The sequence below is a fragment of the Pezoporus occidentalis genome, unplaced genomic scaffold (assembly GCF_034315485.1).
Source record: "Pezoporus occidentalis ecotype Australia unplaced genomic scaffold, CSIRO_AGI_Poc_V1 ctg50, whole genome shotgun sequence".
Taxonomy (NCBI): Eukaryota; Metazoa; Chordata; class Aves; order Psittaciformes; family Psittacidae; genus Pezoporus; species Pezoporus occidentalis.
In genome coordinates, this window is record NW_026915836.1 from 3566826 (window position 1) to 3587049 (window position 20224).

General features: G+C 41.1%; 2 long non-coding RNA genes across 4 annotated transcripts in view; both read right to left on the reverse strand.

The window, feature by feature from the left end:
* LOC134173196 (uncharacterized) overlaps positions 1–4528 on the reverse strand; it is an 84547-nt gene extending 80019 nt beyond the window's left edge. The window contains exons 1-2 of the long non-coding RNA XR_009968166.1: positions 3910–4528; positions 2919–3083 (exon numbers count right to left, since the gene is read on the reverse strand). This is a non-coding gene — a long non-coding RNA (uncharacterized LOC134173196). The remainder of the gene's footprint in view (positions 1–2918; positions 3084–3909) is intronic.
* Positions 4529–14240: 9712 nt separating this feature from the next.
* Positions 14241–20224, reverse strand: part of LOC134173251 (uncharacterized) — a 45587-nt gene continuing 39603 nt past the window's right edge. Inside the window, exons 3-4 of one of the 3 annotated variants that reach the window (XR_009968192.1) lie at positions 18986–20133; positions 14241–15463 (exon numbers count right to left, since the gene is read on the reverse strand). This is a non-coding gene — a long non-coding RNA (uncharacterized LOC134173251). Of the gene's footprint in view, positions 15464–16074; positions 20134–20224 lie in introns of those variants that run through there. The other 2 variants (XR_009968191.1, XR_009968190.1) reach the window with 2 other exon arrangements.

The following is a 20224-nucleotide window of genomic DNA, read 5'->3' on the forward strand; positions in this document are numbered from 1 at the left end:
CCTTCTGTGTAAAGTCATTTACACTAGAAAGCCAAGACTACAGCATCCTGCAAATTTCCATAAATAACAATTGGCCGTGACAGTGTCTTTTCACCTATTCCATAGAGGGGAACTTCCTGAGAAGAGCCAGAAAAGGTGGAGATCACTTTAAAATGCCTCTCTCTGTCATTTCCAATACCCCGCCTAATTTCAGCTAGGCCAAAATCTCACTTGAAGTGAGCTGAAGTAGAAGCTTTTGTGTGTGTATGGAACCGTATCCAGCTGGGAGAGCAGTTAAATGCTTGCCCATCCCCTTAACTCTGGGCATGTAAATTCAAGACGAAGAGAGCTGTTTTGACGTTCTTGGCTGGAAATCACTCTCCACACCTATACTTTAATGCATCTCCTGTACGTGGTAGTTTGGCTGCTTTCTCTCACTACCATCTGTTCTGATGGCACAGTGCCTGCTCACAAGTTGAATGATATATAGGTGCCAGGCAACAATGCGTTTTGATGGGCAGGCTGCACAGCACTGCAGTTGTCATCTCTTGTGCATGAAGGCCACTCTCCGTGCCAGCAATGAAACATTGGCACTTGGTACCTCCATACACTTGTTCACACCTGTTGACACTTACGTGCCAGGAAAGGAGCACTTGAACAAGGGGGGTTGCAGGCTTGCATTACCTGCACGTATATGCAGCCCCTGGCTCAACCATCATCCTGTGCCTCAAGCAAATGCTGGGTCAGAGCCTGGAATACCTCTGTGGGTCTTCACCTTAGTACTTTCCTAGAGCTCTGTGTCTGAAGGGAAGAAGAAGCTAGCTACTCATGGAGATGAAAACTTCCTGGACCAGGCAAGTCCTTTGTCCCATCCAGACATTTAAGTGCAAGTCTATGCAAACCTTACCTTTCTCTCATGTCCCAGCTAAAGGCCCAATTTTAACAATACAAGGTCTTCCACGAGCACACCCAAGTTTGCCGCAGGTCCGTGCCAGGTTCACTTCTCCTTTTCACATTTCCATAGCCAGGTGGATTCCCACTCCAAACTTCACCTATTTTGCAAAGTTCAAAGCAGTCTTTCTTCACTGACAAGATTTAACCACATCCACCCATCTTTCAACTCAAGTAAAGCTTATTCTTATAGCTTCTAAGGTATCAATGATTTATATAGAGGGAAAAGTATGTCAAGAACTGAAACATAGGACATTACAGATGAGATTTTAAAAGCAGTATATTTCGAGGAAGGGAGAGTTTGCAGTCCCTGCATTGGGTGTATGCATAAATTCAGTGATTTAGGGAGGAAAAGAATTCCCACACACTAGTAGAGATAAAACACATGATTTCTTGGGGAATGTGGAAAGAGGTTAGCGAATGAGCAGGGACTGGACAACTGGATTCGGAACCCAAAGCAGGAATATTTTCAGTGGGAACTTTTGTTAGACATTGCTTTGGGTGTAGGCTTTGTCCCAGATGCATGTGCCCAAGACTATTAATACATTTTTAGTAGCTACTGAGTATCATAAGATTATGATGACCGTGATTTACAAGCCTGGCTTGTAGACACAGATGGAGAGACTGAAAGGCTGTAGAGGCCCTCTCCAGTTTCTACTGTGGTTATATGCACTTGGTCAGAAGGAGGAGCTTTGTTAAAGCCTCTGCTTTGCAGCAATATGAGGCAGTATTTCCCTGAGCAAGGCTTAGGTTACGTGGGGGCTAACCAGCCATCGTGTACACCTCACACGCACGCTTAGCAGGAAATAAGAGAGATGCAATCATGTGAGCTACTGCATATTTGCTGCAGCCGTTACCAGGTAGCTGCTATTTCATTTCTATGAAATATCATGACTATGTAAATAACTCAAGTAATAATTGTAAATGGATGACTGTACTAAGGGAGGTGGGGGCAGGAGCCATAACTGCGCAGCTGCTATGGCTGTGAAAATTCAACCTTAAGCAGCCTAAACATTCGTTTTACAGTGTACACCACCGATTACTTAATTACATCTAAAATATAAGTCAGACTGACTGAAAACCCCAGGGATTAAATTACAAACAGCTATGAAGCAATGTGCATGCATACACCCTACTTTGACTTTAAAAAAAAATCATTGTTTTCCAATGGGGATGAAGGATTTTTCTATTTCTGTTCTGGAAAACATCGTTATGTTACAAACAGGTAAATATTTCTAAGTAATATTAGATGTGCGTGGGAACATCCATCTTCAGCCTTTCACTGTGGACTCTCACTAAAGGTTCTTATCTTTATGTATATTTGAACAAGAAGATCTACATATGCTTGATCTCGGTATGAACCTCTGTATGACCTGATTTTGTTGCCATGGCCACCAATTAGACCAGCCTTGTTGACTGCAGAACAACAGTCAAAGCATCTCTATTAAGTTCTGAAAAAGAATGTCATATTTTATCAGCACACTACAACAGCTTATCCTCGTGGCAGTGTTTGTTTCTTCCATTAGCTTTATATTTAAGCATTTAACTTAAAAGACAGGGATAAAAAAAGTGGGGGGGAGGAGAAGAGTGGGAAGCAGTGCCTGTGTCATTCACCAGAAGGCTCACGTTGGGGTTTTGGTTTTGTACTTTTCAATATCTGCTCTTATTTTCCAGGTTTTCCCCTCTAAGAATATTGAGGACAGACAAAGACTGTGGCAGCATCTTTGCTTCATGAGAACATGGAGATTAGCAGAAACTCTTTCCTCCAGTTGCTTCTTTTGAGGATCCTCATGGAAGTTTTTATAACAAACGCAGCTTTTTAAAACATTCTCCCTCCCAGTTTGTGACAAACCAGGAAAAAGTTGCCTCTAATGCTCACTCAGCAAACACTTTACCCAGCAGTAAGTGCGTGTGAAGATGCTGAATACTGTCACATGTACAAGACAGACAGTTCAATACCATCAGCGCTGTATTTTGTTAATGCCTACCTGGAAAAAAAAGAAGCAATCAACTTGTAATGTACTCAGTTTCCATCAAAACAAATAGAGAGGCTGGGGGATAGCAGAGTTCCACGACTAAATCTTTTCTTTCTCAGGCTTCCTCTTTAGAAAATAATTTTCTTACTATTGTTTTCACAAAAGCTTTCAAATGCCCTAAAATAATGCAGAGAAATTGGCTTTTATTTTGAACAGGATTTCTCAATATGTACTGCATCTCTTGGCATATCTATTATATTAACTCAAGCCTTAATGATACAATGGTTAAAAACAGAGTACAGATGTGTATAAATGAAAAATGTAATAGATTTCCCTCTTAATGTAATAGAATTGGCACGAGGTATTGGAAACAGGAGTGAAAGTAGTCACTCAAGCATTGTGTTTGCATGTTATTTAAATACAAGTGGTTGAGGTATAAGTACCTCTAAGTACACCTGAAAGAGATGGTGCCTTGTAATCATTGTTTCAGCAATTGACAGTTGTTTACACAACAGCAGTACATTCTCTACTGATTTGAATAATAAACATGTTTAAACACCAGCTGGATAATAGAAGCATAATTGAAACATAGTTTAAAGCTCTGATTTACAGGCATTGTGGCAACACTTTTATTTGTGGTACAATGCTATACTTCTGTGCAGCCTCTTGAAAAAATTAAATAGGCATTGTTTCAAACAACTTTGGGATATATTTAACTCGATTAATCTATCGTGCAGTTGTGTGCTCACAAGGACGGACAGACAGAATAAAGAACACACCATCAAAACTTCTAAAAGGCTTATAAACTGGTGTCCACACACTACTTACTTGTACTGCTTAGTTGGCTGGGCCCTTGTGCATATACATCCCAAGTGTGAACCTGTAGTGTTTATGAGGTTTATAAAGCCCACAGAGCACAAGAACCCAGATGGCTGCATAGTCATATTGCCAGGTAAATTAGAGATAAAAACAGAGAGAGAAGCAGAACTTCTTCAGTCATTACATGTGACAGGCTGCGCGCAACAAAGGGACCATAAACATGCTGTGAGATTTGAGGTGCTGCCCACATCTCCTCACTTCTTGTCTACACCAGAATTTGAACACTTCAGAGTTCACTGCTTGGGCTTGTCTTCTGAAATGAAAATCTAAAGAGAAGCCCAGGCAGCCCAACTGCTCTTTTTCTTACAAACATCTCTGCAAATACTTTCTTCATGCAAAACCTACCGGCTGAGAAGCCTAAGTATGTGGCTGTAGATTGTCATCAGACCATATACTTTCTTAAATCCCAAGCATCAGATAATCCAAGGCAGCCTAGCTCTCACTTTTCATCCTGTTTCTGATCTCTTATCCCCATTCTGAACCAAATTAATTCACTGACAAGCATGGAGGTGTGGGCAGTTTTTCCATGCATGCACTTAGGTCCAGTTTTCTGCCTCTAACATTTTAGTCAAAGCTATTGAGATTGCTTGATCCCAACCTGTACAAAACCTACAACTTACTCGTGAAGATGACAGATACCATGACTAGCTTCTTTTACACACCAAGCCCTGTCAGTTCTTGCTGACTGACCCCTAAGTTAAAGGCTTTCAAGAGCCACATCAGCTCAGACACTGAGAAAAGCCTCAAAAGAAAGACCTTAACAGTAGCCCCTACTTTCATTCTTTACAATGTGTGAATCATATATCAGGTAAAGAGAGGAAGGCAGTTTGCAGGACTAGATTATGTTTGGGATCATAGAATCACAGACTGGTTTGGGTTGGAAAGGACCTTAAGGTCATCCAGTTCCAACATACCTACCATGAGCAGGGACACCTCACACTAGAACATGTTGTCCTGTCCAACCTGGCCTTGAAATATGCAACATTATATATAGATATATATATATATAAAATATGTGTAATAGGTATATATAATTTATATTATATAAAATACAATATATACATAATATATAAATATGAGAAGCAAGACAACTTGTGTCAACTTTCAGTTTCCAGTGGAAATCTGTTTTCATTGTACTTATAATAATGTTACCAAAATCAGACAAATCAGCATGAGATATGTCTAAAATGACTATTTTTATTGTTATTATTTCTGCCTTGGTGTTTTTATTTTTTTCTAATGTTCTTTAAACTTTAGATTTAAAAAATAGCCCATTATTTTCCTTACCCCTCCTCCATTGATTTTTACCTAGTTATTGACTGAAAAAACAGGGCAGGGGGCACACACCAGGCTTGTGTGCTCATGTCGACCTGTGTTGCTAAACAGATGTTGTTGCCTTGCATTCCAGATGGAGCTTGTTTAGGCCATGTGACTTCAGTCTAGATATCCCAACTTGTACCTCTTACTAACTTTCAGAAAGCTAAAACCCTGAGATCTTCAATGCCAAGCCAAGCAGGACTTCATCCCTATGCATAGATCAGTTTCATGGTATTAGAAATACGAAGACATGGGGAAACAAAGCATGAAAAGAAAACTATTTTACAATAAATCCTGAAACTGAAAGCAGTCCTTTCTTCAGCGATATTGATGTGTCTATAGTTAAACTTTTGTTGCTAAAGAAAGTAAAAATACACAGGACTAACCCTAAGTACTATTAAACCTGACAGTAATTCAAGAAACATTCTTCCCCATGCATATACACATACTCACTTCTTACCTTGGGGTTTCTCATGTGTGTGATATCTCCATAGATGGACCAAACCTTCCCTGGAAATAGTTTGTTAGCTGTTCCAAGGAATGCACACACACACCAGCAAAGTTCACATGGATCAGGCTGGAAAACAGTAGAATCCAGATGTAAAACATAGAAGAGAATAGGACACATCTATACACATCTTTCAGTCAATAAAAATGCAGCCTATGGATGCAGCTGGAAATTGGACTGCACTAATTAAGAGACACTAATCTCTTTATGATACAAAGCAAAGTTCTGTACAGTGTTGCTAAATACTATGTATGCCATACATTTTTATTTCTGGAAAAAAGAATATTCCCAATGAGCACGTCCTATCACCAGATAATGGATGGATGCTCTGAGGTACTCTTGGAAGAGACATGAAAGAAGACATGCACCACATACAGCAATATAGGAAGAGGCACAATAGGAGAGTGTGGGTCAGACTTAGGGAGGCCTTTATCTAAGGAACTAACAAACAGAAGCTGCACTCGATAACAACGTACGGCTGGATAAGATGCATGGAAAAAATCACCATGAGCTTCCACAAGATAGGATGGAGAGACAATGGTGTGTTGTAGCTGTGGGATAGTGTTAAGCAGTTTCAGTAAGCTGTGTGTGTTATAGTTCCTGGGCCAGATTCTGGCCCCTTTGTGCTAGGTCTCAGGAGTGCCCTACAAAAGCTGGGGGATTTTCCTTCAGAAAAGGAGCATTGCCAGGTGGCAGAGTGCCAGGATGAGTCACTCTGCACTACCCATTCCTTACAGGAAGACAGAAGTTCCTGAATAGGAAAGGATGAGGCAGGAGTGCACATAAATCCAGCTGCCCTAGACCCAGAGGACAGATCTTGCCTCGGTAGCCCTGTTTGGGACTTTTGCTCTTTGAATGCCTAGAAAAACTGGGCCAGCTCTTTCCATTCCTCTCACTGACAGAACATATCTATATTTCTTGACTTGGGGCGCAGGGGAAAAAATAAGGCTCAGGGCCGTGAAAGAAGCTATACTGATTAATTCTAACAGGTATAGAGAAAGGGGCCTGTTTCAGTGGCTTTCTGAAACATGAAACAAACAGAATAATAGAATTCAACCTCATGTAGTGAACAGCAGTTCAGAGAAAAGCCATGTTTGCAGTAGTGAGGGGTCCAACATTAGAAAACCAGCTCTTACTTTGGGCCATGGATCTATGCTCCCTGCACATGACAGAAGGCATTCACAGATGTCCTGTTTGCTTGCTTGGCCACTCTAAATGTGCAAAGGAAAACACCTTCTTCTTCATGTAATCCACCATTAAACTGGGTGACTCCTGCAGAAGGGAAAAAGCATAAGCAGTGAAAGAAGGAATTAGGTGAAATCCAGGTTGCTAATGTCAGGATTAGGGAGGGGGCTATAACTCCATGCAATGTCCAGCTCTGGAAATGGTTTGCCAGAAGCTCAGTAGCAGTGAATGGTCACTGTGTGTAGATACACCCACATGGGTCTGAAGGAAAATTGACAAGGATAAGCCCTCCCAACCTACCTGCCTTACACAGCATACACTTTACTGGCATTACTAGGTGAGTTAAAGCACTGGGTCAAAAGGATCTTCAACTTCACTCACTCTAGCACTTGCTATGTTGTAATATCAGCCTAGCTGTGTTTCTTAATGCTGGATCCTCAGATGTTCACCAATTTAGAGGGAATCACCAAACTGAACAAGTACGAAAGGAGAACCTCACCACCATTTCGTCTTCCCCAATAAATTCATGACATCATTTTAAGTATATTTCACCAAATATTTTGAACCAAAACATCTTTTTTTTTTTTTTTTAAGGGTAAGAGATACCAGCAACAGAGGGAAACTGACATTTCTTTATCAGCTATGGTACATATAATGTGACATTCAAACACAAGTGCTACTCAATAGCTTTTAAGTCACAGAAGGTGACTGAGAACACTTCTCTCTTTTGTAAAATAAAAAATAAAGGGAAAAAATAAGAAAAAGAAATGTGACAGACAATCCTCAGCAGAGAGATCCACTTTGACTTAAAATACAGGGTAACAAGTGTTAGAAATTTACAAGCACAAAGCCCATCTATTAAGATTCTGAACAAATAGTAAGTCTAGCTAGGAAGAAGTGTTCCCATTAATGTATGGTTAGTTATGTCAAGGACAGTAAATGAAGCTGCCTTTCGTTCATCAGATTGATCCGTCTAAATCAGGGCAAGCTATGCCATCAAAGATGCATTTTCATCATGTGTTACAGATCAAATAATAACAAATACAGAAGAACAATTAATAAACAATAGCTCCCCACTCCACCAGTAGCTGTTTAACTCACACATAGCGCTTCTGTGCTATTCAGCTCCAAAGAGTGCTGGAGTAAACAAATTGTACATGTAAAGCTACAGACCTGCAGAGAAGCCAAAGAAAGAGAAAAGGATATTTGTAGTTTTTAAGAACTGTTTGGGTTGAAAAACTATTCCCGTAAAGCAACTGCAGCTACTACATGAGACTGTGCTGTTACCACCTGCAAATGAAAGCCAGGCGAAGTCAGCTGAGGAATAATTTAACAGGAGCATAAATGACTGAGTGAAATGGTGGATTCATCTTCTGTATCTTTCAAATGAAAACAAGATGCCTTTCTGGCTGATCAGTTGTAGCTAAACACCAAACTGTATGGCTCCATAGAAAAAGTGACTGGATGAAATGAAATGGTTTCCTCTGATATTACAATGCACAAATTTTAGGTCAGCGCTCAGTAAAGTGTTCAGGAATTTACTCACAGAACTCTGGCTGTATTTGCACCACAGAGGATGTCCCAAAAGATATCGTCTCTTGAGCTGGGCATCTCTGCTTAAAACTGTTGGGGATGTAGGAAATCCAAAAGCCAGCGTAGAAGTCCCTGAAGAAGTTAGGTATATTCCAAACATTCATTACTCACATTGGTGATGGTGCCTTCTTCTTGCCAAATAGTCCGGTGCTTGCAGCATTTATCTAGCTGTGAAGTCAGAATATTAGGGGTCATTTTAGGCTGAGGCTTTTGAACTCCAAATCTTATGACAGCGCACAGACCATGAAGTTATAGAAGACTTTGTAACTGTTGTGCATCCAGGAATGGAACAATCATGGGGCCAGAAACATCTCATGGTCATCTAGCGGTGAAGCTAGGAGGGGAAAGGCTTAGGATTCTCATCTTTTCCTTTGGAAAAGTTTCTGGTTTGAAGTCAATAATTAGCTACCATAAATCACAATCTCACCCCAGCAGGAGTGACTTTATCTGTGCACCACAATGGCTGACTCCATGTACCTTCAGCTCTCAGGTGACTGGCAGTCTCATTCCAGCTAGAGAGATGCAAAATGTTGGGGTATTTTCCTTTGAAAATCTCACAACTTGATGCTTTGTACATATTCCTGGGACATGAAAAAATGCAACCCCAAATCCCACCTGGCCTGAGTAGGCTGGAACCATCCTTCCTCTTCACGTGCAAGTGCAACAGATATTGGATTTGTGTGAAAAAGTGATGCTTTTATCTTCTCTAAGGGAACAGCATTCTCTATCTACAAAAAGACTGAATTCCTCCTTTACAGAGGTATCTGGCTGTGGTTCTGAATTTGATATCATTGTTCTAGACAAACCAATTTGTACCAGCTGGCAGAGGTGTCTCCGAAGTTAAATTGCCCTGTCTAGAATCCTAACTCTCCCTCCTACTCTGCTTTTGGACCCTAAGTACTGAACTCAGCTCTGCCATCACTCCTGGGGCTGACCACTTCACTCTTTGTATGAAGATCTCCACACCTTACTTCAATTAGAGCTGTAATTTTTCAATGGGAAGAACCACACTCAAATTGACCAGCTGTATGACCAATGTGAAAAAAACTCAGCAACATCCTGTTACCTGATTTGGCTTCTGCAACCTCAATTTGAGTATAACTGATAAAAATCCTCCAGAGTCTCAACTAAAACACAAGGTTTTTCCCACATCTCAATGAAGTGTGCCCTTGCAAGGGAACTGTCATGCCATGGTACCAGCTACCTGACAACAAAATGCAGGCTAGGTCAAGAGTAATATATGCCTAGTAAATATACCCAGAAATTCCATAAGTCTGTACAGACTCTTAAGCATACATTTAAGCGTTTCCTTGGGTTACAGCTTTAATTACACATTTCATAACTACAAAAGGGCCCATTTAAAATATATTTAGAAAAGAAACGTTAAATGTGTGTTCTCTTTGCCCACAGACTCTGTAGAAGGCTGTTTAAATTAATAGCCCAGGAAAAGACGTATATAATGCCTACTGTAACAAGCCTACCCAAAGGTAAAACAGACTTAAAATAGATTAACGTTCACATTGAGACCCATAGTAGTGTTGATTGCCACAGCTCCAATAAAATTCCACAGTCCTGTTCTAGTTTGCATCAGACCACAGTCTTGTCCATAACAGAAGATATTTCCCTGTGTGCTTCAGGCAAATGCATTGTATACTTAAATGGAGGTGTCTAAAAGGCATATTAGGAAAAGACAAATTAGCTTTGCATTCTGGCAGTCTCTGAGATAATGTTTCTGATGAGATCTGTTGAGAAAATAAAAGTGCGATGTTACTATTCCCAGCAAATCATTTCTCTATTGAGCCAGAGCTTTCTTTCTAGGAGCCGGTTCGCTGGATTCCTAATGTGGTTTACCCTTGTTTACACTTGCCAGTGGAAATCTGGGTTGCAAAAACCAACTGGAAAATTAGTATCATCTATCTCTGGTGTTTAATAAGCATCACAAGCAGCAAATGCAGCTGTGCCCACTGAAGGCAGTGAAGCACTGAATATAAGCTGCTGCAGCTAATACAAGGACTACCTATGGCACAGGTCATAGTGTAAAGCACCATCAGTGCTAGACCGTGGCTTTGTGTCACCAAAGTCCAAGACTAAGGTTTTGTCTGGATAAGCTGCAGCGTGAACTTGTTCACTTGACAGGTTTGCAGACTTCCAAGTGATCATTATTAGTGTTTGTGTACCCTCCCATAGGCTTTTCTAATGAAGCTGCACAAAGGGAGTATCAATTTCAGGGGTGAAACAAAGGTAAACTGAGAGCATGAGTGAACTGACAGAGCAAATACATCCATAAAGCATTATCAAAATGTATATATTCATTTCATGTTAATGTAAAATAAAAAAAATATATTTCATATTACACAAATCCATTAATGGAAAATGCAGCCTTTGAAATGTTGACACTGTTTCCATATTTCTCCTTTTTAGTTTTTTTGCTGCTAAATACCCACACTTTTTTGTCCCCTGAGAAAACACATCTTGGACATCCCTGGTTGTATTGTACTTATTAGCAAAAAAGATAAATGTTGCTGTGGAGAATGAAAACCCAAACCTTAAACTGAATATTCATGCTTTGGTAAACTTCCGGAGCTTTTCCATAAAATGAAGCTTTCAGGTGAATATTTCATTTTGAGGTAAAGTGTCTCCTACACTGAAAACGTCTTTTTAATGGCAAAAAAAAAATTACAAAAAATAAATCTGTTTTACTTAAAAGGTTCTTATGTGGTCATAATGAATACAAAAATGGAACAGTACAAATGTAATAAGCGATCAGCTCATCTCCATGTTGTCTGCCCACACCAGGGTTGTGTCATCTTCCTTTCCTCGCAGGGAAGAAATTGAGACACAGGAAAAGTAATGCAAAGGTTTTCCAGAATTCCTGGTGATTTGTAACATTTTGGAGTTTGAATGTGCAGCAAATGACACTTCCATATTATTCATCAGAATTCCCACAAGAAGTCAGAATCCGGACCTCCTGAACCTGAATCCAGTGCCCTCAACTGAACACATCAGCATGGATTCTTCCCTTCCCTCTGGGGCTGCAGTACTGACTGGGCTTTAGAGCAGACCCAAGTCTCCTCTAAATTGCACTGTGGAGTCAGGAAAGCTACCAGTTACAGCAGGTAGTGGAGTAGACAAACAGGTACACCTTCACCCCATCTGTGATGGACACCTTGCACCATCTCGCAAAACAAGGTGAAACGTCTAAAGGAGTTTTAGAATCCCCGAATCCCAGACTGGTTTGGGTTGGAAGGGACCTTAAGATCATCCAGTTCCAACCCCCTGCCACTAGAGCAGGTTGCTCCAAGCCCCTGTGTCCAACCTGGCCTTGAACCCTGCCAGGGATGGGGCAGCCACAGCTTCTCTGGGCACCCTGTGCCAGCACCTCAGCACCCTCACAGGGAAGAGCTTCTGCCTTAGATCTAACCTGAACTCCCCCTGTTTCATTTTGAACCCATCACCCCTTGTCCTATCGCTACAGCCCCTGATGAGTGCATTTCTTAAAGACAATCATACCAAAATGATTTTGGAACAGCATATTGTGCTGATTCATTCTTCAGATGCTATTTTCAGATATTCTTTTAAGCACTGCATTCTGTCAGCATTATGAATGTGGCCAATTTGAGCTTCATGTAACAGTTTTAAAAGTCTTGCAAAGACTTAATGAATTTTGCAAATATTTAGAAAGAGAATTAATGTAATATATGTAAAGATCTGCACATATTTGATAATCTTGAACCAATTTAATAAATCCTGTCCAGTTTTAATAAACATTGGATTAGGGTTAAACTTATTACAAACAATAAATGAATAATGAAAATATTTAAAGTGGAGTGTATATACAGTACCTTTTAAACGTTAATTGTTTTTTAAAGATCAGGAAAATACCTGCAAGCCATGTTACAGCTTTAAAAACTTCGTTATACAGGAAAATATACACACAACCCATACTGTTAGCAGCATGACTACTTCTAACACACTAGAAAAGCATGATTTTGCTTACCCTCACAGAAACAAAACCTTATTAGAATCACAACTGTATTACAAGAATCTAAAACAAACATGATCACAATCTGGGTGAAGAAAGGGAAAAAAAACCACAAAACACTGAATGTGTGAATGTATGAATTAGAATAATAGTTATAGAATGGTTTGGATTGGAAAGGACCTTAAGATCATCCAGTTCCAATCCCCTGCCATGGGCAGGGACACCTCCCACTAGAGCAGGTTGCCCAAGGCTCTGTCCAACCTGGCCTTGAACACTGCCAGGGATGGAGCATTTACCACTTCTTTGGGAAACAGAATTAACAGAAGAAAGTGCAACCAGAAGCATGTGCTTAAATCTACCTCTGTTTACGTGTATAGGCACTTCTCAAGGGCAACACACCTGACATTATTCATTTGTAGTGAAGCCCAGCACATTGCATAACCTTGTGTAGGGCCATCCCCAGCTTCTCCATAATGTTCACCCTGGGGTACCTACTTTTCCAATCAAAGAAGGAAATGCTGCTGTTGGAAAAATTGCACTGTTACACTTCTCCCAGAAAAGTACCAGTTTCAACAGAACTGTAATTGTGGAAGGTTTCCTACACCCCCAGTGGAACGATTTGTTAGTGTAAGAGAAAGCCACAAAAATCCCACATTACCTTCCCTTTTAGAGCTGTTTTCTGGGACATCTGAGCCAAGAATGCTCTGTTATGGGCCTGTATTTCTGGGAGGTCCTTAAGAAAGAAAAAGAAGGGTGAAACTCAAAAGGATGTTTTTGGCAATAAGGAGTATAACATCATAACTCAAAAGAGAAGTAAAATACAAGGTAAGTATCAAGAGAAGATGCAAGAAAATAGCAAATGTAAAAACCATCAAAATACAGATCCAAAGGATTTGGATGTTAGGATATGTGGGGGCTGGAGACAACAAAAGGGATGTTTTGAGGGATACCTGCCAGTGTGGAAAGGTAAAACACCAAACAAGACACTGAAAGTATCCTACTGACACCTTAAGAGGGCTCTTATTCACCTCTTTTTCCCCCCTAAATAATGTATTTACTACAGAGTGTGAAATACTATCCCTGCTCTAATGAGACACATGCCCCCTGCAGAGAGGACGGAAATGATGAGTTTCATGTCATACCAGGACAGCTTCAGGGCAAAGTCCATGCTAGTCTTGCAATTTGATTTCCATTTTACACTTCCATAGATAAGTTTTTGTGTGTTTGGAAACCAAAGGCTGTTTCAGTAAATATAACCTATTGTAAAACACTATCCGCAGAAATGGTGTATCCTATGAGCAGTGATTTGATTCTTTAAGATGTTCAGGAGGGAATCAGCAAACTCAGTCACTGCTTCAGCTGCTTTTCACAGTGGAAGCTGTCCTAGAGGTAGTGTGAATGAGCTGGCAGCTAGTTGGAACTGAGAACTAACCATCTATCATTAAATAATTATAGGAACCAAACTGGGGAAATCACAGTGATTCTGTAAACAGAAAATCAGGATACATTATTCTCTGGGCTCTTCTAGTAACTAAATGATTAAATAATATCATGCATATAAAAGTTGGGTGGAACTAAATATTCACCTTAATTAGGCAGAAAGATAGAGCAATATTGTTTCTGCCTATCTAATTTTCCATTGGTTAATGTTCTTCATTTTTATGGCAGAACTAAGTATCTGAAACAATTCATTATGAATCTTGGTTTATGAAAGCTAAGAATTATTCTGAGGGATATACAGCAGAGTAAGTGAAAAAAAGTCTATTAGAGAAATGAAGAGGAAGACTATTACTAACATGAAATTGCTGTAAATGAGCCTTTTATTGCCTGAGATTCGAAAGCCCACCAACCATAGCATCTCAATGCCAACAAAGTTTGCAAAAATCTTCCATTGCCTTTCTCCAACAGTGATTTTTCTGGTTGTTCACAGGCTTCCTCAGTCTCACTAAACTGGTGTTCTGACAGAGTTGTTTCAAGCACTTAAGCCTGCAGTAAAACTATATTTAATTTAACAATCCCTCAGCAGACCTTTAGAATAGATTCTGTTATTATATCCTGCAGTGCAATAGCCCTTGTCCAACTTCAGGTGTGAAGCAGCAAGAGCTGAATTTTAACCTGACTGCTAATCTGAGCACCAACATCACTGTCGGGAGGGTCTTTGCATCAGTATAGCTAAGTTTGCCCTTCATGCTGCTTATAGATCAGTGCCTAATAAAATCTTTCCTGAGTAAATACTGACAATGAGAGGAAGTCCTGAACAGATTGTTATAATCCATCAGCTACAACTCTCCACAGGACAAGCGCCCATTCCCCACACTTTCCTTTAAACACTTCAGCCCTTCCCGTACAAATGACCTAGAACAGTACAACAGCATTTTGCTTGGCAGGAAGAGGGTTAACTCCGTGCTGCACCTTGATCACCAGCAGGTATCAAACTTTGTCAGTAAAGGAGATATCCTCCAAACAGGAAGAGACAAAGCACTGCTGAGAGTCCCCCATCAAATACAATAGAACATGAAAGTATGGCTCAGTTTTAGCTCTGGCACCCAATAACAAGTCAGAACCCTGAGGGCACTGTCTTACTCAGAGATGTGAAATGCAAATGAACAGTAACATTGACAACTCAAGACCAAGCAAAAAACAAAGGACTTGAAAGCTACCTGGAAAGGTCTTGCATGAACACACAGCTGGTTTTGTTTTCACTTTTTGTGGGGCAGAAACGTAGTCATTTATGTGGAGGAGTTAGATGGGTAATTTTAGTGATCACCGCAGTCCCTGAGAATATTTTAGCAGAAAGAAAACCTTGAGGTAGTAGTGTACAGAAATCCTTTAACAGTGAAAGTCACAAGGAGCTCAGAAAAACAAGTTCAACATAAAAAGTTGTGGTGTGTGAAACAGAATGGATGAATTCACTTTCCCAAAACTCAGTCACACGACTTGCCAAAATATTTTCCTTCGTGAGGATTTATACTTTAAGGTGAGAAAAATCTAAGTTAACTTAGATCTTCCCTGTCTGCCTCTAGCTTCTGTACAAATGCTCTAAGGAAGCCAGAGTAACTCACTTTTCTACGCTTTTATAGTAGAATTAAATATCTGAAAGAGAAAAAGAAAACCCAGTAAGAATCTTGGTTTATGAAGGCCAAGAATTATTCTTAGTAAGCAGAGAAATAACAGCAAAAAGTCATATAGATCAAGACAGAAGTATTTTGGTAATACCTGTTTGGTTCACTAAAAGACTCTCAGGGATGCTACACAGATGCTCCACGAGAGGGATAAGTGTGTCCATGTCAGCCCCCACCATATCATTGGCAAGGCCAAGCCAGGATTTAGGACCACCGCTTGCTGAGCCTTCAGCCCTAAGATGTGATCCAGCATGATGGGACCACTGACCATTATGTCCAACATTCCAAGCTGCAACTTGGGATGCAGCTCGGGCACAGAGAAGTTTCCCATCAAGGTACGCATGAGCCCTCCCTGTTTTCACCGTGGGAGGAAACTCAGGCACAAAGGAATCTCAGCATCCTTGGCAGCCACCCCACAGAGGTCCATTGCAGAGACACCCATCCATTGTCAAGGCAGAGACCAAGAGAAGAAAACAAGAGGATCAACAGCAGTCCCATGCTTAGCACAACACCCATACTACCAAAACCTGTGAGAAGGGTTTGTAACCAGTCTAAAATGAGGCGGCTCTGGGTGCAAAAAATCAGGGTTCGTATTTACAAACCTTTCTGCAAAAGTGGGGCCAAATTTCAGTAGCCAAATGTCAAGGCTGAATTGAACATTCTCAAGACTAGGGGCTGGACTAGATGATCTTCAGAGGTCCCTTCCGACCCTCATGATTCGGTGAAGACAGGGTAGAGTACTTTGTTAGAAACTGAGGCCAGGGTCATGCAAATTTGGCCTCTGTTATCTGAAATGTGAAGAACAGAAAAACTTACCAAAAAAATCAGGAGACCTAAGACTAATAAAAAATACAAAGTTGTTGTGAACCCAGAGACTGGAGTGTCTGAGGAACAATAGCTTCAAAGCCAGGGGAAGGGTAATTGCTTGCTGTTAAACCGGTAGAACATCTAGTGGAAGCAGTGACTGGGGGAAAGATGTCAAAGAGCAATGAACTAATAAACAAGTGGAAAAGAAATAGTGAGAGCCCTTCCTGGACTGCAATCATTCTCCTCTTTTTTCCCCAGCAGCTGGTACATTTCCTGCTTTCTTGTCCTTGTGTGCTTGTGCAGTCACATCTCTCGGGGGTTTTTTTCCTAGCTGGACGGCTCAGAGGTGAATGGGGAGGTTCAAACAAACGTCTCTTTGTTGAATATTGGAGGGACAAAAGAAAACAGAAAGTTGTTTTATGGCACAGCAGTCAATTCAGGAGGGTAAAGCACCTGGTATTGGCACGTTTTGCATAGGTGCTAGTGCAAGCATACACATACTTCTTTATTCCATCAAGAGATTTCTTGAAGTTCTTGTCTCTCTGCCTCCCTTCTTCACATCCAAAGAGACAAAATTCCTTTGTTGACGCATCGGTCCTACCTTATCTGATAGCCAGTGACCCTCAGATGCCCACTCATATCCCTACAACTGGCCGTTTTCCACTAATATCCTCCTTCCCACAACAGAAGGACCGAGTTGTGAGCTGTTGGAGCTCTCACAACTCCAGCAGTGTTTGTCTAGTTTGCACTTGAAGCCTGCCACTTGCTGTTGTTTGCACAGTATCCAAAGAAAGTTGGCTGACCAGGTAAGTCAGATGCATGAAGGACTTTGGGCTGAATGCCTTGTCCCAAGACCAATTACCAGAAGAGTCTGACTGATGCCATATGATGAATTGCTCTCTCCTGGCCACACTGGTGATGGAGGAAGCCTAAAATCTTGGTTGTAGAGCTCTGAACCTCCTTGTGAGGGCCACACATTTACCTGCCTTGTACTACACAAGGGCAAAGTCAGGCTCTAAGCAGGGCAGTTCAGATCAGGGAGTCTCCAAAAACTGTGCGTGTTCCTAATTCTCTTTTAGGATCTGATAGTCAGAATAATATCACACTATGCAAACAATACATCTGAGCAATTCCATGTGCTCTGCCCACAGAACGTGCCTCAAAGTCCCTTGAGAACTGCATGGAGAAAAGCACACACCGTTTAGCAGATACATCACTACACACAAATGTATTCCATTCCTTTCCCAATAAGGCCTTCTAAATTTGTTAGAAAGTATTTGCAGAGAAAATGAAAGGAGCCCCTGGCAGCAGGAGTCCTTGGAGAGTAAGCTACGCACCGGCTAAAGGCTCTGCTGATCACAGTTGGAAGGACAGCCTGACTTTATCAGGAGGATCAAGGAGAAAAAGAGATGGAATATGGGAAAGGTTGGAGGAAGATAAAAAGGAGGAATTTATCCATCAAGGTCAGTTAATTGGAGAGAAGTTTCTGCATTGGGGTGGCTGGAAGCAGTATTAATCCAAGCCAAAATTTTGCCCTTTGGCACCTTATGTGTTCCTCTTGTAAAGCTTTTACATTGCCATAGAAAAAGAAGGGTATGTTTTGGTACTGAATGATTCTGGGGTAGGTTTTTCTCTCCATATGTTTGCATGAATCTGCAGAGGGCAATGGGGTTACACCACCACATGGTGTGAGATCAGAGGCAAGCTCAGTATCTCACCTTGTCTGACAGACTCTTTGACTCATTTCACTCTTTTTGACTCTGCCAGCGCTCCAGGGTCAAAGACCATGCCCAAACCTAAAGTCGATAGTAACTCGCACACTGTATTTTAAAGACAGAGGCTTCCTTTTTAAATAATGCATTATTTAAAATACACTTTCCTTTGTGTTAGCCTTCCTACCACATCCAAATGATCTTGACACGTGCTAGGGGGCACACACGTTTCCGGGAGGAGGGATCCCATTTCCTTTACACCAGTTTCCGTAGCATCGTCATCATCATCATCTGCTTATTTCTGCCCTTGATCACATCCTCTGAAAAGCTGGCAGATGTGAAACCTGAGCTGCCCATGGGCCTCCACACATCCCATAGCAGTAGGTATCCAAAATGGTTCAGATCATCTCTGATTCCTCTGTGGGTTATAGATCTCCTTCAGAAAAAGGGTGGGAAGCAGATGTGCAAAACAGAGAGAGGGAGACTATGACAGTCATATTTCTCTTCCACAGAAGGGAGGGATGAGTGTGTGCATTGGAGTAGGGAGGGAGAAAGATTAGATGCAGAAGAACAGCAGAAATCTGAAACACGGGTCAGATTTGATACATTAACAGTGCGCAAAAGTTTCTTAGTGAGAACATTTCCCTTTGGGTGATTTAACAAATGTAAGCTGGATCAAGTCTCCATTATGCAAGAAATATGTTAGGTTTCTTCTCTAGCTATGCACAAATGGCTGGGGAAAGCTGGATATACTCCCATCCTATAAACTGGAATCAGAAATAAATCGAGAGATTTATAAATCGGAGGTGCAATTCTTCAGCTACATTGGTTTAAAGACTGTGAAATGAATGACTAAAGCATTCACTCACAGTGTTTTATGAAGCAGATCTAATGTGCAGGTTTTGTGACCTGCAGTGACTTTAACTTCTCAGTAAATCAAAAAGCTTAACAAATATTAAGATGGCAAAGATTACCTGTGTGTGCCAGATTTCATCTTTTATCCGTTATCATTTAGGAAATGAAAAGCTTGAGTTGGAAATCAGACAGGCAGACATGTGACACAGGCAGTCTGGCAGCCCCACAAGACAAGAACCTGCAGGAGACACAGAAACTACACATTCGCTGATTAGTTTTTAGTCCTTAAGAAATGGCTCTTTTCATTGTTATTATTATTAGTGACCAATGAGCTTTAGAATCAGAGCAATTCCTATCTAAATTCCACGGCAATGAAAATTCATTATTGCAGGCTAGAGGAAGCAGCTGGGTGTGTAGCTCAGGCTTAGGGACGGCTCCATACACAAGTGAGCTTTGGAGGTGTTGAGATTTGGTGGGCAGCACCCATTTGAGAACACAGAGGACAAAGAGCTCTCCTTTTTCAGCCTCGGCACAGAGTGGCATGGAACTGGCTGCCAGAGGGGATCTTGGATGAGCCACAGGTTAGAGATTCACAGCATGTGGGGAGACCCACTGTAGTTCAAGTAGGCATGCCCTCAGTTTGGTAAGACTGTCTTGCAGTTCCTTCCTGGGATGCAGGAGGTAGCTGCATCTTTCCCAGCAGAAAGGCCTGCTCTTCATACCTACAGCCCTCCAAATACACCATGGGCCTCCACGGTGAAACAGATATTTGTAGTCTACTCCAGCTTCTAACATATTCCAAACTAAGGGCTGAGGCAGTCACCTTGAGATTGATATTTAATGCTTAAGGAGAGTCAGACTTTTCCAAACATTTACTGATTCATGAAATTAGCATCAGCTCTACTGGTGGGATACTGAGGTGGAATGGATAAGGCCTGCTTCAAGGCCATAGAGTAATGTAGAGACCGAATCACAACAAGAATTTGAGCCTAAGATCCAGCCACAACCCCAAACCAAATAACTATTAGCTTGTCACACACACGTGCAATATTTCTTTCTTCTGCATACAGAAATGAAGACAATCTCAAAGGCTAGGCAACCTCCATAACAAAATCAGACCTGTAACAACCACATCAACTATGGGTGCCACTGCAGGCTCTGGGTTTGCACAAATTGTCTTTGCTCCAAGAAGGTCTTGTACCCCTGTAGCCCCCTGTCCCAGCTTCCAAAGGCACTTATGGCCATCCTTTCCTCTTCCATCTGACAGCTGGAGATGAATATAAGTTAAGCATATATTGAAGTGCAAGGGAAAAGAGAATGGAAATGGAAAGAGTTTCATAAAATGGAGGTTTCATTTT